Source organism: Halichondria panicea, chromosome 11, assembly GCF_963675165.1.
Source record: "Halichondria panicea chromosome 11, odHalPani1.1, whole genome shotgun sequence".
NCBI classification, from domain to species: domain Eukaryota; kingdom Metazoa; phylum Porifera; class Demospongiae; order Suberitida; family Halichondriidae; genus Halichondria; species Halichondria panicea.
The window spans coordinates 4,235,987-4,252,950 of record NC_087387.1 but is presented as its reverse complement, the minus strand read 5'-3'; the positions used below and the strand labels follow the sequence as shown (position 1 = coordinate 4,252,950).

The 16,964-nt window shown below is 40.5% G+C and overlaps 1 protein-coding gene and 2 pseudogenes across 3 annotated transcripts in view; 1 reads left to right on the top strand and 2 right to left on the bottom strand.

The window, feature by feature from the left end:
• LOC135344351 (dynein beta chain, ciliary-like) overlaps nt 1-16,964 on the bottom strand; it is a 161,637-nt pseudogene that overhangs the window by 15,728 nt on the left and 128,945 nt on the right.
• Nucleotides 1-16,964, top strand: part of LOC135344345 (ankyrin repeat domain-containing protein 17-like) — a 137,483-nt gene that overhangs the window by 103,792 nt on the left and 16,727 nt on the right. The window contains exons 49-51 of one of the 3 annotated variants that reach the window (XR_010397421.1): nt 1,489-1,587; nt 1,784-1,880; nt 2,482-2,830. The exons of 1 other annotated variant lie outside the window; for it this stretch is intronic. The gene's annotated coding sequence lies outside the window, so the exon portion shown is untranslated. Of the gene's footprint in view, nt 1-1,488; nt 1,588-1,783; nt 1,881-2,481; nt 2,831-16,964 lie in introns of those variants that run through there. One more of the 3 variants, XM_064541525.1, reaches the window with a different exon arrangement.
• LOC135344355 (dynein beta chain, ciliary-like) lies at nt 8,620-16,964 on the bottom strand (annotated as a pseudogene).

The window sequence follows — 16,964 nt, the reverse complement described above, 5'->3', positions numbered from 1 at the left end:
AACTATAGCTACTCAAAGCTATCTAACTGCAGCACTCTAAGTCTTACTTGCCGTCTGTGAATGTAACTCAACTTTTCAAAGTATTGTCCAGATATTAAAGCACCGGAGTGTCCGTTGTATTAGAACAACGAAAATTGCCCAAAAGAGTGTCCGGGTAATTAGAAGTGTCCAATAAATCAGAAAATAACTGCTAATCTTTCTTACCATTATTTAGTAGCCTCCTTCGCCAGGCTCGCCTTTTCTGTTCTTTGTCACACTAATAAGAGGAATTAGAGGAGCAAAGAAAGAAAGAAAGAAAGAAGGAAGCGATAAGTGCTTGCCTTGCTAAGTTGCATGATCCCCCACTGGCGTAGACACAATTTTATGAGCATGGGCGAGAGTATACACCGCAATAAATCTCCTCCCACACAGTACTCAGCGCATTTATCAGGAATGTACAGCAGTGTATAAACAGTAGAATCTAAGACTTCGTGAGACCTTTTATAGTCAGTAGAGGAAGTATGAAAGACTAGAGTATACTACTGTACTGCTGTAATAATAATTATCTGTTCTGAACTCAGAAAAAAACTGTGCTAAATTTAGATCAGATGTAGATTAGTCTTTTTGTAAGCCCTCGTCTACGATGTCTCCACACTTGGATTCTGGCGTACTATCTGTAGCTTTTTGCCCTAGACTCCGCCCAGCTAATGACTGCCCACATTCATTTTCACTTGTCTACCGTCACGCGGCTTAGCAAGGCAGGCCCTTCTTTTTCCTTGTCTCTTCCTTCTTTGTTTTTCCAATTTGTCCCGTATTTTATCTTGACAGAGAACAAAAAAGAGGGCCTGCGAAGGAGGCTAATTACTTGGCATGCACACAGCTTCTCAATGTCCTCAAACACAAAATAGTAATTTCCAGGGGACAATATATTCGTGGTTTTCATGGTTGGAACTCTGACCACGAATATTTACCCACAAATGAAGCGACCTTGCCTACCTTTACCTGCAATCGAAGCTATATTGTTAAGGCTAAAGGTCTGAAATTACTCGGTTACAGTTCGCATTGACTCTAGCTTGGGCCACTATTATAATTATATATACACAGTTTAACACTCGATGAAATTATGGTTGACATGAAAGGTAGCCACTTCAGCTTTGGTCAAGCTTATGTTGCCATACTGTTCAACCCTCTAACTATAACATTTAGTTTATCTACAATCATATTACAGTACTTCAAAAGGTTCGGTGATGCATGCAATTCTACTGATTGTTGTGAACGAGAATTTAAAACTGCAATTGCATGCAACCACACAAATATTATCCACAAAGTGACTAAATTAATATTGCTCAACCGCGAATGTTTTGCCCCCCGATAATTACCGGCTATACTGTACACTGCAATTAGCTACCCAAACAGGGCTGAGCTATAGCTACACTGAATAAGTACGTGCGGTGTACAAAGTGTTTATTGGAAATCTGTCTGTGAATATTTTTTGCAATTTCTTTTCAGTATGGCTTCACTCCTCTCATGATAGCTGCTCAAGAAGGCCATCTCAGTGTTGTAGAACTATTGGTTTCTGTGGGGGCTCAAGTCAACAGTCAGGACAAGGTGAGTTATAATCGTTAGTTGCCGCTACGTAGCTTCTAGAAACCAATTAAGGTAAAAAAATTTGGCGCCTTGAGAAATAAGACTTTACACACTTATAATTAGGAGTTAGTATTGAACAGGTATTTGCATGGGTACCTTTAATAATTATAACTATCAACTTATTGCACTTAATTCAGAATCGTGTATAATTATTTAGGTTGGAGGTACTCCATTGATGTACGCTACAATGAATGATCACTCCTCCATTGTTGAGCTACTCCTCTCAAACGGAGCTGATCAATCTCAAAGATAAGGTGAGTGTGACGGTCAGAATTACGTTGTTTAGTTGCACCAAAGATAAGTACACTCTCTCACGTTTCCGCTTTCAAGTTTTGTTTGTGGCATATCGTGAAATGCATGTTCACTGTTTTCGTGGGTTAGCAATCCTAATCGAAAATATTTTGTACAAGATGGAAGGCGTGGCCTGGGAGTAGCCCTGAGATTACTATTCATTCGACATTGCTCTTATGCTTTCATTCCTAATAAAATAATAATATTATTCAAGCCTGTTTTGTAATAACAATAAATGTGTCGATCCTCTAGATCTCGTTTTTTATTACACAATATAACAGCTAGTGGATTGCAACCTTTCTCTTTCTTGTGAGATTCTTAAGGAACTTTATAAGGACTAACTGAATTTTGCTATAGCTATCATAATTATTTCTCTTTAAAGCCACTCTGCGCAGGAAAAAATTAATATATATGAAGTTTACATCAAGATGCTGCCTGTTTAGTGGTAAGCAACCCACGGACGGAATTGATTCAACCATTAATCCTTGAAAATTTCGCGCTTTTACAGTAGTATAATTTGAGGAGAAATGTTACTATCTCAAATCCCAATTTTCTTTTCTGCAGGACGGGGTACAGTATGCTGTGTTGAGCTGAAAATGGGCACATGTAGAATTGTTATTATTGTGTTGTGCTGTTAATTTCACCACTTTTTTGTCCATGCACATGTACGTTTGCATGGTCACTTGTATTATAGTTATTGTTTTAGAACACTTAGACTTTACTGTGCACGTAGTTGTTTAGTTACCATGGTAGGAATGTCTTTAGAGTTTCCTGGAGCAGAGTCTCCCTCAAAAGTTTTTGGTCTGAAGTTATAGTTATTTGTTGTAAACTAGTACCAGACTATACCCTGCATGCATGATCAGTTTTGTCAGTTGTTCTCTTTGATATATCTAGCTATTGTTGTGTGAAGTTCTATATATCACTCTAAACTAAAGTAGAAGATATGCGACGTACCGCTGCTTGTTCAAACACTCTTGCCAACAACTTATCCTCTTTTTGTGTAGTTTGATCCCTTGTGGAAATTTGTATAGTAGTATGTCTTTCTGTATGTCATTGTCCTCAAAAGTTGTCTTAAGAAATCAGCCTCTCCTATAGTATACGTGCAAGTACAAAACACAGTATTTATAATTATCGACAGAAAAATAATGACGATACATAACTACGGGCGACCTTTATTTTGTAGTAGCCTAGTTTGGCTATAATTTTTGTTTTCCCCTATAGTATGATACCTTTTGTGCATTGGCCTAGAACTTGAATATACATGATGTATATAAAAAAAGTTGCTAAATTGTTGACTTGTAATGCAGAAATACTGCACATGAAAATTAAGACTCTTGATTCAATATATAATTGTTATACTGTCGGTATGAACAAACAATTTTTGGGGTGTTAGAATAATTATGTATAATTAAATGGGGGGGGGTAAATTTTCATTGGGGAGATACTTTCATTAATGTGTATACATTGAATTGATGTAGCGGAAAACCGTTAGCTTTTTTTGCAATCCTCCATGCACGCAAATAATCGTGCTATATACCTGATTCTAGCACATGTGGGAATGTAGACGGGCATCGCACAGAAGGAGGGGCTTAATTTTCGCTGTTATCGTGGGTTAGTAATCATACGAAATTCAGTAATTCATGAATGTGAACAATTAAAGGCGTGGCCTGGGAGTGCTTCCGGTTAGCAGTCAACCCACGAAATTCATTCAACGAAATGGTTTAGAGGGTTTAGAGGCCAATTTACAAAATTTAAGTGCCTCAAAATTTCGCCCTATACAGTAGTAGAATAGAACAAGTACATTTTGCACATGTACGTTGCGCTTGTGAAGGGGATCAAAATCGCGTACTCACAAAACATTCTATAGTTATACGTACTTTTTAATCGAAAAATGTTAAATAAAAAAAGTGTGCCCTGATAAAAGTATTATACCGTCCTGCTAAGTATATCCCCATTGAGTTATGGTACTATTAATAGTTGATAACATTGTTTAGCGCACCACAGTGCAGTTATAAAAGTCATAATAATAACTAGTGTTCAAGCTGGCGCTGTGCTAATGCCTCTCGCCATGTTTTTGCTTTTGCTGAAAAGTATTAGAGTGTTATATTAGTTTCTATAATGAATATTAAAGTTAGCTTATCTATATAAAGTCACTGAGAAGAAAAGACTTATTTACATGCATCTATTGCTGTATTATGTGGCTTACCAGGACCTCAAGAAAGAAGAAAATTGATTCTTCCAGGATCTGTGTAGTTCAGTGTATATAATATCTAAGAAGAAAAGACCTGTGTACATGCATATTGTTATCTATATTGTTATATGGTAGTGTTTTGTGGCTTACCAGGCCTTCAAGACAAAGATGATTCTGCCAGGAGGATCTGGATCTGGATCTTGGATATTATTTCTCACACGTGGGGAATGAGCGCGCATGCGCATTACTCCACAGGAATAATTTAAGGGTGTGTCCAAAGAGATCACAAATGGCTACTGCTAGCTAGCTGTTTTAACAGATATTTTTTGAGTATTGTAGCTAACAAAAAGCTAGCGCTTTAGTGCAAGGCCAACTCATATGTTGAATAGAAAGTTTGTGCGGACAGATGATGCTATGAAAGATTCTGAAGAGACTGCAACAGCCTTCAATGTGAGTCAAACTAGCCATAACTCGAGAAAGAAGCTTTAGTTTGCTAATCCACAAATCAAAATCCAAGAGAACGTGGCTAGAAGCCTATAGAAGCTGTTAGCTTTCGTCGCATTGCAACCGTTGAGCAGTTACAGCTGGAACAGACACACACACACACACACACAGTCAGCTTTACCGTATCCCTCGTGCGGCTACGCCTCGAGGCATAATTATTATTATAATTACAACTGACCTTCAGCAGTTTTTGAATTAAGAGTACCTTAATGTTACTATTATAGACGGGTAGTAATTTTAGCGTTTTCAGATTTTTCTCTGCTTTTAGGGTACTAATTTTGGCGGATTTGTAGTAAATTCATTACCACAATATATCTCAAAAGATATACAAGTATGATTCTTTTAAGGTTGGATTGAAAGTTTGGAGTCAGATACAGATGAAGAAAGGGCTAGCTTGCTTAGCATACTCTCAAAAGTACATTACATTATACGAAAGTACACTAGAAAAAAGACAATAAAAAAAAAGTGAGATTCATAACTTTTTAATTGCGTTTTATTATTAGCGCGTACTTAATATAATTTAGCGTTAATTACAAATTCGCTAAAATTCACTAAAATTAGTACCCGTTTACAATAGTAACAATAAGGTATAGTTTTTAGTCAATAATTATAATACAAGTGATCGGGTAGCTACATACGTAGTGTCACTACGGTATTAATATGTTCCAAAGTTCATATCTGCATGGTATGGTATATATGGAGTGTTTAGATACTCAGGAGTAGACATACTCCAGCAATGACCCACTTGAATGGAGATTCCTTGGTCTTGAGGTTGAACGTCCATACGTAAGTCATACGTGTCTTATATACAGGACACTGGTAGAAATTTTTTACATCTTGTTTATCAATTGGGATAGCTTTAATGAAGATGACAGGCATTTTCGGTGTCAGTTCTTTCAAACTTGACTCCTGAATCAGACTGGTTTGCGTGTCCCAACGAGCTCCCTCCATAAACAGCCCTATGAGCCTTCACGAGGGGGGCTGCTGAAGTCATTACGATTCTTTTTTGTGACGTCACATTGTAGGCACATTTTGTCTAGAGGCCACTCGTTCTTGCGAGCCATAGATTGCATATTAGCCGTGAGGAAGGACTGAGGATTGAAGAACCCGGCCAGCCAGACACATGAAGGCATGCCAAAATCTGACACCCAACTATCCAATTCGCGGATTCTTTGACCGAGATCGACGTACCAAGCAGCGAGACCATTCATCGAAGGGTAGGCTCGGTTTGTCCAGCTCTCGGGGATAGTGTTGAAGAAAAGAGCATTCTCCAGACTCTCCATACCAGCCGTAATGGTCAGTTCACCCTAAGCAAAAAAACAACGTTGACTGATGCATACACCTTTACTATAGGAGCAGTATAATAATTATCAGCAGTAAATTGACGTGTGTCCAACAATAAAGCAATTGTTTACCTTGAGTCCTAGGTCGAGCTCCTTGAGTGTTCTCCTAATCTCGTTCGTGAGCGTGTTCATTCTCTCACACTCTTGTAGTGCCACCAGCACATACGGTGTCTTATCCTCTGCTTTGCCATGTAAGTCAGCCATATTGAAGCTATCAGGAAGTTTCTCGAGACACTCGTCAAGTAACGACTTCACCTAAATAGTGCATACAGATTAAAACATTAAAACGAAAAACTGACTAGACACTATCAGGGGCGTTTCTAGAAAAGCCTGTATAGTGGGGTGCTCAGAGAAAAAAGGGGCTCATGCGAGCAAATAAATGTTGGCTATACAACCCTTAAATAGTGTGGCCACGCCTATTACTGCGTGTAGAGATCAGCACCAAACACAAACACACATATACATAGAGATTTAGTTAGCAGTTTGCAAATTCAATCTAACAAGCGATTGTTCGGTAAAATCGGTTTAAATCCCCTGATTCTAGCGCTGGACACACCACAGACTATTTTTAATGCTGGTTAGTGATAATAAAAATGCATCTTGTGAGAATGACAAAAATACACAGTACAACCTCAAAACACCTTTTCCTCTCTAGTGGTACCAGAGCCACCAGCCCCGGATGAGTCCCTAGGTTGCATCTCCAACACAGTGCGGAAAAGATTCTCAGATGTGGTTGTGAGGAAACCAATCTCCGCATTGGAGTGCATGCCATAGAGGTAGGGGCTTTCGGGAGGAAGGTTTTCAGAAATGTACTTGTGGTAGCCAATGTAGTCGAGGTTGGGTGGGGTGGCAAAGCCAGGGGCCAGCAGAAGCTCACCATGAAGCTGAGAAAAAGTTTATGAGTTACAGTACAAGCGTCCTAAATACTGATTAGCTCCCAGTTAAGGACCCTACCTACACCCATGCGAAAGACTTGCAGCTTTACATACACAGAAAAAAATTAATACTTAACACCAGCACACCTGCTCAGGTTTCATGAACACTTCAAGGTATGTTTTGCAGAGTCTCCCGTCCCAATCGTCAGTGATGTGACCACCATACATGATCTCACCAAACAAGTAACGCAGGTCAGTCCATGGGACCTGATCATGAATTAACGACAACCAATTATGAACAAAACATCAAGTTACTCAGGCTATAGAATATTTTCATCACAAATCTTGGGTCTAGAATTGCATCATGAAACTATTATAGTGACAACCATAATAATTATGCACACCTGTTTTGAGCAGAATATGAATTGTAGATGCAGGTCACATAGCCATTACTACATGTACACACACACACCTTAGCATTGGCTTCCAAGTAGTTATACAGCACATTGACGCTAATGGTCAGATCACCAGTAGTGAAGGGGTAAGGTCTATTCCAGCCCTGTGGACCGAACTTCCTCCTCTCAATCAGTACAGCATGAAAGTATACCAGCGAGAAGAGTAGGCTCTTGAACTCATTCTCACGAGAGCACATTTCTAGGGTCTCCTATAAATATTACTACAGTAATGCTCCACCGAAGCAACATGATTTGTGCATGTCTACATTCTGCGTGGCTGTCACAACCAGCTACTATGCTTACGGTCGCAGATGACATAATGAAATTTTTCCGTGGTTCCTAAATACACTTATGTACCTGAGTGAAGTTGTCCAAAGCCTTGTGGAGGTTAGCCAGCATGCCAGTGGGGGGCTCATTGGTGATCTTGATGGAAGACTCAAGTAAACCCTGTATGGAGGAAACAGGTGTTTTGACTCTGCTGATCGAACCTAGGGGAACAGGTCTATTTTCGTGGTGTAAAAATGTGTGGGCAAGCTGGCCTCGATGAACATTTTCCTCACAAAAACCTAGTGCGTGGTTTACCGAAACGCACGTAATATAGTGCATCACCACTGTTAAAGTTTAACGAACTTTAACACCACAAAAATTACCCGTCACACCACCCTTCTACCGTTACGCGACTTTCCATTCAGGCTCTCCTCTTTCTTAACATATCTTTATTCCAATCAGTAATACCGTTTTTATATTATTGAACGATTGTAACAAAAACAAAGAAAAGAAGGCTAGTTTCAGTGTGCAGTTGATTGCAGTGCACTTGCAACAGAGGTGTCTGGCAGTAAACTTAACTCTAACGTACGAAATTTCAGCTAGACACATGATATGAGTATGGTAATCTACGTAATAGCACATGGTTTTGCTGTTCAGCAATTTTCTCTAACCGTTGCAAGTGCACTACATCAACTGTACATGTGAGGGCATACCTGAGGAATGATATGCGAGTCTGGAGTGGGTGCTGGTTCAGCAGACATGTAGACACGATAAGCAGAGTGACTCCCCTCACTGTACGTCTCTAGTTTCTTCTCCAGTTTAGAGAGCCATTTGGCCACCAGATGAATGTTCTACGGAGATGGCATAAACATAATTATAGATTTCCTCCATTTGCAATTTTCCATTTAAGCATGCATAGCAGCAACACCATTAAAATTGCCTTACGAATATTTTGTAAAACCAACGAAAGATCTGAACATACCTGCAGGATAACCCAGTGTCCTTCCTTTGATGCTATGTCCAGAGCATTTTCAGCGACTATCTCTTGGCCCTAAAATCAAAATTAATTGAATCTCCCGGCCACATACATGTAAATACTGACATAATGAAAGCACCTGGTGCTGATGCCTCGGAGATGCCAAAGCTACATAACATAAAGCTACTAATAGCTTTTATACACACATTATGAAGATTTTACATTAATTAATTTTGCTGCAAGCAGGAAGAATCCAGAATCACAGGGAAACTGAAGAGTGGGTAATGATCGGCCATGATTGTTGTTAAAAACGATCGATGCCAAAAGTTCTAGACTAAAATCAATGGCTGCATCAGAAGAGCAGAGCCTTGCAGCTCTCTTCTCACTCTTGCTAGCTAGCGTTCTAGTGCAGAGCTAATGACTAAGTAGATTAGCAACACTCAGTGAACAAGTTTTGCTACGCACTCTTCTGAAAAGGCTTCAATGCCATTCCAAGTAAGCAAAACTAGAGAACGAAGTATTATTTTGCAAATCCACAAATTAAAATCCAAGAAGCCTATAGAAACTCTTACTTGCACTTGATTGGTCCTTGAGCAGCTGTAGCAGTCTCCACAGACAGACAGGCAGACAAACACACTACCGTATAACTCGCTTGCACATGCGCACCAAGGCATAATTATGTAAGCGAAGTAACATAAAAAGACTTTATGCAGAAAGAACTCTATGCCATCGGCATCAGGGCTCGAAATTACAGTCTGACACCTGACAAAATCCGGTCATTATGTGCACGTGTCCGATCATTGCACGTGTTAGTCAGACATTTTGTCGGAGCATACATGTAGAGCTAGAGCTAGCCAGAGATCGCTATATAGGCCGGGGTTAGCTATTCTAGCACTAGTAAGAGCCCTTATCAGAGTTCTTGTAGCTCAGAACAAGAAGTGTGGATAAATGGATCAGTGAAAATGACCAAGAATTACAAATTGCCTCATGGCTGTACATTGAATGTAGTTAGCTAGCTGAGAGCAAGCGAACTGTCTCTGAAGTTCTTAGTTTATTATCTCTCTCTGGCTGAATGGTCTCTCTCTCTCTTTGGCTGGTGGGTCTTTCTCTACAACGTTTCATGATAAGCTATCAGGCCTAAGAAACTTGAACGAGTTTATTGATGGCTCAAGGAATATTCGAGAGTCCAACTTCGAAGATCATGCTGCCAGCCTCATGCACAAGAACCAATGACTTGTGTGCATGATTTTGAATATAGAAATTGTATAGCCTTGCATGTCAGAGCAAAATTACATGTTGTCAGATCAAAACATTAATTGGACTGACATGTTGACAGTCATTCTAATATTTTTAGCGCGAGCCCTGCATCGTAGCTCAGATTCTGTAAATCACTTTAATGCATGGTATGCAAATATTGGGCTTCTCATGATTATCCCCTCATCTGCCCGAGGGAGACATTGTGGAAGTTGCCATTGTCTAGAGTGAACCCGAGCTTCCTCCCAACAGCCTCCACATCTTTAAGCGGGTTCACCCCAGGACTGAGCACGAAGAACACAGGTGTGGCAGGCCTAGTCTCTTCGTAGGACACCTCGAATGGGATGGTTCGCTTCTCAATATACCGGTGACCAAGTTGCTCCTCAACATACAATCTGTGGTGAAGGTGGAAAATAAATGTTTGGCGCTGTCAGAGAAGAACAAACTGGGCTAAAAATCAGTATTTTGTATGTTCAATTAAAACTCTTTAGGCTAACACTCAATGTCTTATGGTCCAATCCAAAATTTCTATGCTTCCTTATCAAATCTCACTAGTTTAGACATGCATTGACTGTATGTCTAACTACCAGGCATAGTATAATGGCATAATAATTAAGTTTTAGTTGCCAGAAAACGAAGCTTACGTGACAGCGTAGGTCATTCTGTCAGGCCTTAATGCCCGCATCATACAGAGTTTCTGTAGGGAATTCTTATTCTTCCACTCCTGAGGGTACTTCTCTTTCTCTGGACACTCACTATCCACAAACTTCTTCCAACGTTTGGCAGAACCCTAAAATGAATGAGAGAATATAATAGATGGTAGACAATACACAAAGCCAGACAGGACTTGTTCAACATGCCCCATGTCCCTCATTCGTAGTGTACAGTACAGATCAGACGAAAGTTTACTCGAGTGAAATTTGTGTGCTCACGAGGTCACGATATTGCCCTTGTGCAAGTTGTGAAAGTCTGAAGTCTTAACTGCAAAGACATAGCTCTTCTTTGTGTATACGGCTGCAGTGCTCACTCAGTCAGAAAGAAAAACCATAGTTATAGTGTTGACCACTCTGCAAGCTAACACAAGAAGCCTCAAGAACTCAAGAAATGGCGAGGAATATACCTCAGACAAAACTATGGTTGAGATGACTGGCACCTTACTCAGAGTGTTCGCGGGGACCTCGCGAGTGATTAGCATTAAACTTATCGTCTGATCTGTACTATAACACAAAGTTACATACCGTATTTAATTGATTAAACGTCCGGGCGTTTATTTCCTAGCAGCATCTGTAGAGGGGGTGTTTAAACGAGATGGGCGCTTATTCGAAACGGGCGTTTATTGTTTTGTCTACTCAAACTCTTGCTCATCAGCAGTTATATTATGCTCTTTTTGGCTGCTACCACAGCTCTCAGCTTCAATCTTAAGTCGTAGGAGTGGTGTTTCTCCCTCTGTGTCCTCTCTGCCATCATAAACGGTTATTCTATGCGCTGCCATTGTTTCAGCGGTTCCATGTGCTAATTCAGCTCCACCCACAGTTTCACGCCCCATACATGGGAGATTATTTAAGAGGGGCATTTATTGAGAAAGACAGCTTTTACCATGGGTGTTTAAACGAGATGGGTGTTTAATCAAGTAAATACGGTACATACATGTAGTTTTGTGTGTGAAATGTAGAGAGCTTAAAATCATAAATCAGTGCTTCTCCTAAAGCAGGAAAGTTGGGCAATGCGTCCCCCTTTACCACACAAAGTAGGTGTGGTCCTTAGCATACAGAAAGGACTGTCAAAACAGAATCCTGGTAGCTAGCCTTTTTATACCTAGTGCAGCTCAATTCAAATGTGTATATGAAATTCTATGCCTTCTATGCCAAAAATGATCTCCTATGGTGGGGTCGTAGGGGGAACATTCCCCTCCAGCTCCACCCTCCTGGATGGCTTAGCCGCTTTTAAATCCTCCTGCTTATAATTATTTTCTCCGGGGGGAAGACTACATACGTATAAAGCTGCTGGTTGTAGTAAACTGGCTTTGCTAAATAAAGGTACCACACAACATTAAACAACATGCAGGTAGACAGCGTACACACCTCAATGTCCCTGTCGAGGTTCTTAAACTGTTCCAAGTTTGACAGAGCCTTGATTCCTCCCCAGCAGAAGTTAGAGAGAAAGTCGACGGGGCTGGTCACATTGGGGACTGCAGGAAATCGCAGGAGGAAGTCCAGCTCTAAAGGATCAATCTGATGGTTCATCAAAAGCACCTGCATACAGTACGGTATTATTTTACGCTATAATAATTATGCACAAGATTGTATATGTAGGTACATGAATAAACTTTACAAGGAATGCTTATACTATAAAGATATTAAGCCTAGCCTTGAAACCTCTAATACATGATCATCTTTGTACCTGGAATGTGACTTGAGAGGTGAAGGTGAGCTTGTCCCTCTCAAATAGGCCTCTGGTGGTGTACACAAACACAGAGTACGTAATACTGTCAATGAGGTTCAGTATTCTCTGCTTAACATCATCAGATTCCTCAGCTCTCTCAATAGCTTTATGAAATACCACACTGAATGTCTGTAATGGAAGTAGAGAAAAGCGTAAAAAGAACAGGACTTCACAAAGCTTGCAAGCAACGAGCGCAAAGTAAATTGAACTAGGCTATGCATAGCACGTACAATGTGTCATACTGTATATACAACTGCTTAGAAAGACCTGTGTGCAAGTACCTTGAGTGAGAACTGGTAGAGAGGGTTGATTTTATTTAGATCATTAAGTATGAAGTAAAGAAGTGAGGCTCTGGCTGCAGCTGGTCGGTAGTTCTCTCTCGCCTTGTTGATCTTCTTCTCTGTCACCTTAGCTTCAGCAACCTACACACACACAAGAAGACGTTTGCTACAATCCCATGTTTAAAAACAATAGAGGAAGGTTAGTTTATAAACTAAATTAGAGTCAATAAACCACAGCCTTTTATCTGTTGTAATGCACATGGTAGACTACGCTTTCGACAGTACGTATGAGAATGTAGCACTATACCTTTTGCTCTATTTCAGCAGCAGTCCTCTTAGTGGTCTCCAGGTTCTCCACAAGTGCCGTATCACCAAGGAAGTTACCTCCAGCAGAAGATAGACGAGAAAGCAGAGAGTCCTCTAACTCTTTGAGCTTGATCTTAAAGTCGTTCTGCTGCTTTGTCAACTCCGCCTGAGTATATATACAAAACAGCAACACACAGTAATAATAGGCACAAAAGAGAAATAGTAAATAATAAGTTAGGGGCTTTTAAATAAACAACGGATGTGTGAATTAAATGCTGTCCAAACCACTAAACGCAAGAGTGCCATTCACGATTAAAAGGGCATACAGTGCTGTTAATCGATCTATACGCAATTTGAGTGTAGCTGTACATCTTGGCTTCATACAAAACGACCCATCATCGTTGCATAATATTACATGATGTAGTTTGAATTATTACGTGCTAAAATCTATTTTACATACAACATGTTAACGTGTCACACCTTAGTTCTCTCGAGATCAGGTCTCTCAGTGGCAACCACCTCAGCCAGTAACTGCTCCTCCAGTCCGTCCTTGGTCACAGTGAAATTGATGAGTGTGGCCTGGGCCTGCATCTCAGGCTTGTAGTGAGGATTGGCCAATTTGGTCTTTGGTGTGGGGAAACAAATAAAAAGTTCATGTTTTGACAGTATATCTTAATCTCACAATCTTATATTAGCGAAACCATTAGAGTAAAACCTCGATTATCCATAGACAGGCCTAGCTGGTTATTTTCGAGGTACGATATTTTCGAGTTTTCGAGGATTGACCCAGAAAAACAAAAAGTTAGTGCCTCGAAAATTGGTTTACATCTGGTATTGGAACCTCTCTACAGTAGGGGTGTGTCATTTGAACCACTATTCTCCGAAAATAAAATCCTCGAAATGTTATCATTTGGGTAATTAATCCGTGGAAAATTTAGTGCCTCGAAAATAATCTGCTATACAGTATGCGCATCAAGGGACGTGTGTCCTCTAATGCGCATACTGTATAGCAGATTTTCAGAAAAATTGCCAGGCCGATAATTGAGGTTCCGGATAATGGGGGGCCGATAATCTACTGTACCACTCGCAAAGTTCACATAAGCATGTTTGATACTCTCAAAATATTCTAGTAATAAGAGCACCACCGGTGCTGATGCCTCCACCTGAACATTTGCCTGCAACATTTATACTGCATGCATCATGGGAAATGATCGACATGATAGTTGCTAAAAAGGAGTTCAAAATCCACTGGCTTGCTGCAGGTGCAGCTTTTTTCAGCTCTTTTCTCACTTTTTCAGCTGAAAATCCAAATTGATATAAGAAAACATTCCTAAAGCCTATAGCACTTCTCTTAATTGTACCAAGGGCCCTGACCCTTCTCTTTATAAGCCCTTGCTTGCACTTCATTGGTCAGTGAGCAGCCAGACAAACAGACAGACACACACACTATACCTCGCTTGCGCATGCGCACAATGACACCATGCAAGGCATTAATTCTCAGCATCCTCACATTTACTCTCACACTAGAACTAGAAGCGTAAATACAAAAACTAGCATTGATTATCTTCAGAAAAATTCGAACAAACGGGTGCACGTACGAAAGTGAAATGATAACATGTTTTGTTACGGTAACTAGTTTACACTGTTAAGTGATCTTGTGCTCTCACTTGTAGAATGAGCCTAAAGTTAGGATGACATTCAATCTCCTTGTCACCTATCTTGATATACTTGCCCTACTTGATAGTGAGTCGTCCCAGTAGAGGGTCCAACACTGGGTCCACTGACTCACCAATATTCTCTAGTAGGAGACAGTCACCATTGCTCACAGCTCGCTCAATGGTATCCAGGTAGCTGGTTAGGAATACACATAAGAAAGCTCAACTGATTGGGTATTCACACTAGTTGTAGTGGGATTTCGAAAACAAAACAAAGTCAGTTAACTTATTGGAATGCCTCTTTATATGGTATGTCACACTATAGTCTAGCAATCTTAAAACTTTCTTACGTACCCCTTCTGTCCAAGTCGGACAATCTGCAATTGATCCCCCTCTCGTGTCTTGATCCATTTGATATGCCTTGTAGCTGGGGATCAATCATGAGTGGCCAGCGCTCTGCATTTGTGAGGATAGTGGCATTCTCGACAGACATTCGATCACTGGGCAGCTTTTCATTGTTCCAACGAGCGATTGTGGCACCATCAGTGAGCAGGAAGAGGACATCCAGATCCTCAGTCATAGGAATGGCAGGCTATCCAATCCAATGTGAACATACTTGACCATACTGACACTCACACAACACACGTACCTGTATAGTCTTGAGGCACTCATCCATTTTGTCTCCAGTAGATAAGTACGATAGTTGCGTCCAAAACAGCCTACATACGACAGATAGGATAACGTTAGGAGCACGTCACCAGCCAATGTCATCGCCTCTTGTTTAAACTTCTCAATAGACTCCGCTCATCGCACTTTCTCTGAGGCAAGACCACCGACCAGTCTGTAGAGAGGGAGGGAACAATAACCTTTAGGCCCACACTATAAAACAATGTACAGCAACAAAGAGAACGAATTTAATACAAAAGGAAAGCTGAGCAGTAAACAATTTTACATCGCTTTTTAGTGGGATTTAGATTGCTTTGACACATCCACCGAGGCATCAGCATCCGCAGTGCTTTCAAAAATGTACGCACCTGTTAGCTAGTGAGATAGTGCTGGCAGTGGCTTCGGCCTGTTGCTGACATCTCAGCTTTGCAGAAGTTGCCTCTTCAAACTCTTTCGTCAGCTCAGCCAGGTTGTCATCTAAATCCTACAGTGAGGATAAATGTATACACCCACATTCATTCTAGTGGCTATAATATAATTACATATTATACATACATTGTAAGTAAGCACACACTAAAGTAGTTGTCAATGATCAACTTGTCTCCCTTTATTTTCCCTTTATCTTGGAGAGTTTCTCCTGTGCTGCTGCCAGCTCAGCATTAGCTGCAGCCAGTGCCTTCCTCTTGGGCTCCACATCCACACTTTATGAAACAGTTAAGCCCCCCCAAATAAGAGTTCTGCAAAAAAAGGGGGGGGGGGCGTAGTTTCGGGTGAGTACGGTAGTACCGTCTTTCTTCTAATTACAGCACCACTCTAATAGAAGTGCCAAGTTCACAAAATAATTATCCAATTGAGCGCCAAGTAACTTTTACTTTTGCTGGTGCTTAGGTAATTAGTTATACCGCGGCCTTTAATCGAGGTGCTACGTACAACTGATCTATGATAGCCTCATGGAAACAGCTACTAGTACTCTACGTTCTATATTGCTAAGCGCCAAACTGGAATTACAGTTTTTCATGTTCTATTTGTGCGCCACTAGAAAATCATAATTAATTTTTAGTGGCGCTGTAATTAGAAGAAAGATGGTATAATTATACGTAGCACAAAAACTGTATAAGGGGAAATTTGGCGAGTGATTTGGCGGATTCTACACCAAATTTACTATATATCGTGATGGCATTGTTGGACATGGATGAAATTTAAGCGGCGTACATACGTAATTGAAATAGTAGAATTTGGTTCAAATGGCTTATTCGCCAAATTTTTCCCTTTATGCGTGTATTTGTACTGGCACTAGCACAACAATAAAGAAAACACTCGGCCTTGGAAAGAGGCTTACCATACTTATTCGATTTAAGGCGACCCTCCAAATATGCGATACCCTCGATCTTAGGCACTCTAAAAAGTAGCGACTGCTGCGTTGACAATAATTTTTTTATGTCGTGTCCTATAAATAGAGATCAAACCATAGCCTCAATTCCAGGTCGCTAGATGCAACCCTCTAAATATGCGACACCAGGACTTCACACAATTCTTCAACCTCCAAACGAAACAACCTCTGGCTTCATTTAAATCGAATAAGTACGGTAGCGACAAGAATGCAAATTCACAAACTGATCCGGCATGGGGGACTTGATATGTACATTTTTGAAAGAGCCATAAATGTTGTGTTCTTAGAAACATTCTGCATGGTCTACACAACTGAATTGCATCTGGAATACCTCTGATCCACTGACTGAGCTTGAGGAGGCCAGCTTGACTCCATACTAGATATACACAGCTGACCCACATGTGCAGAGCGCTAGCGGGGTCCAAAGACTCTACGACTTAGA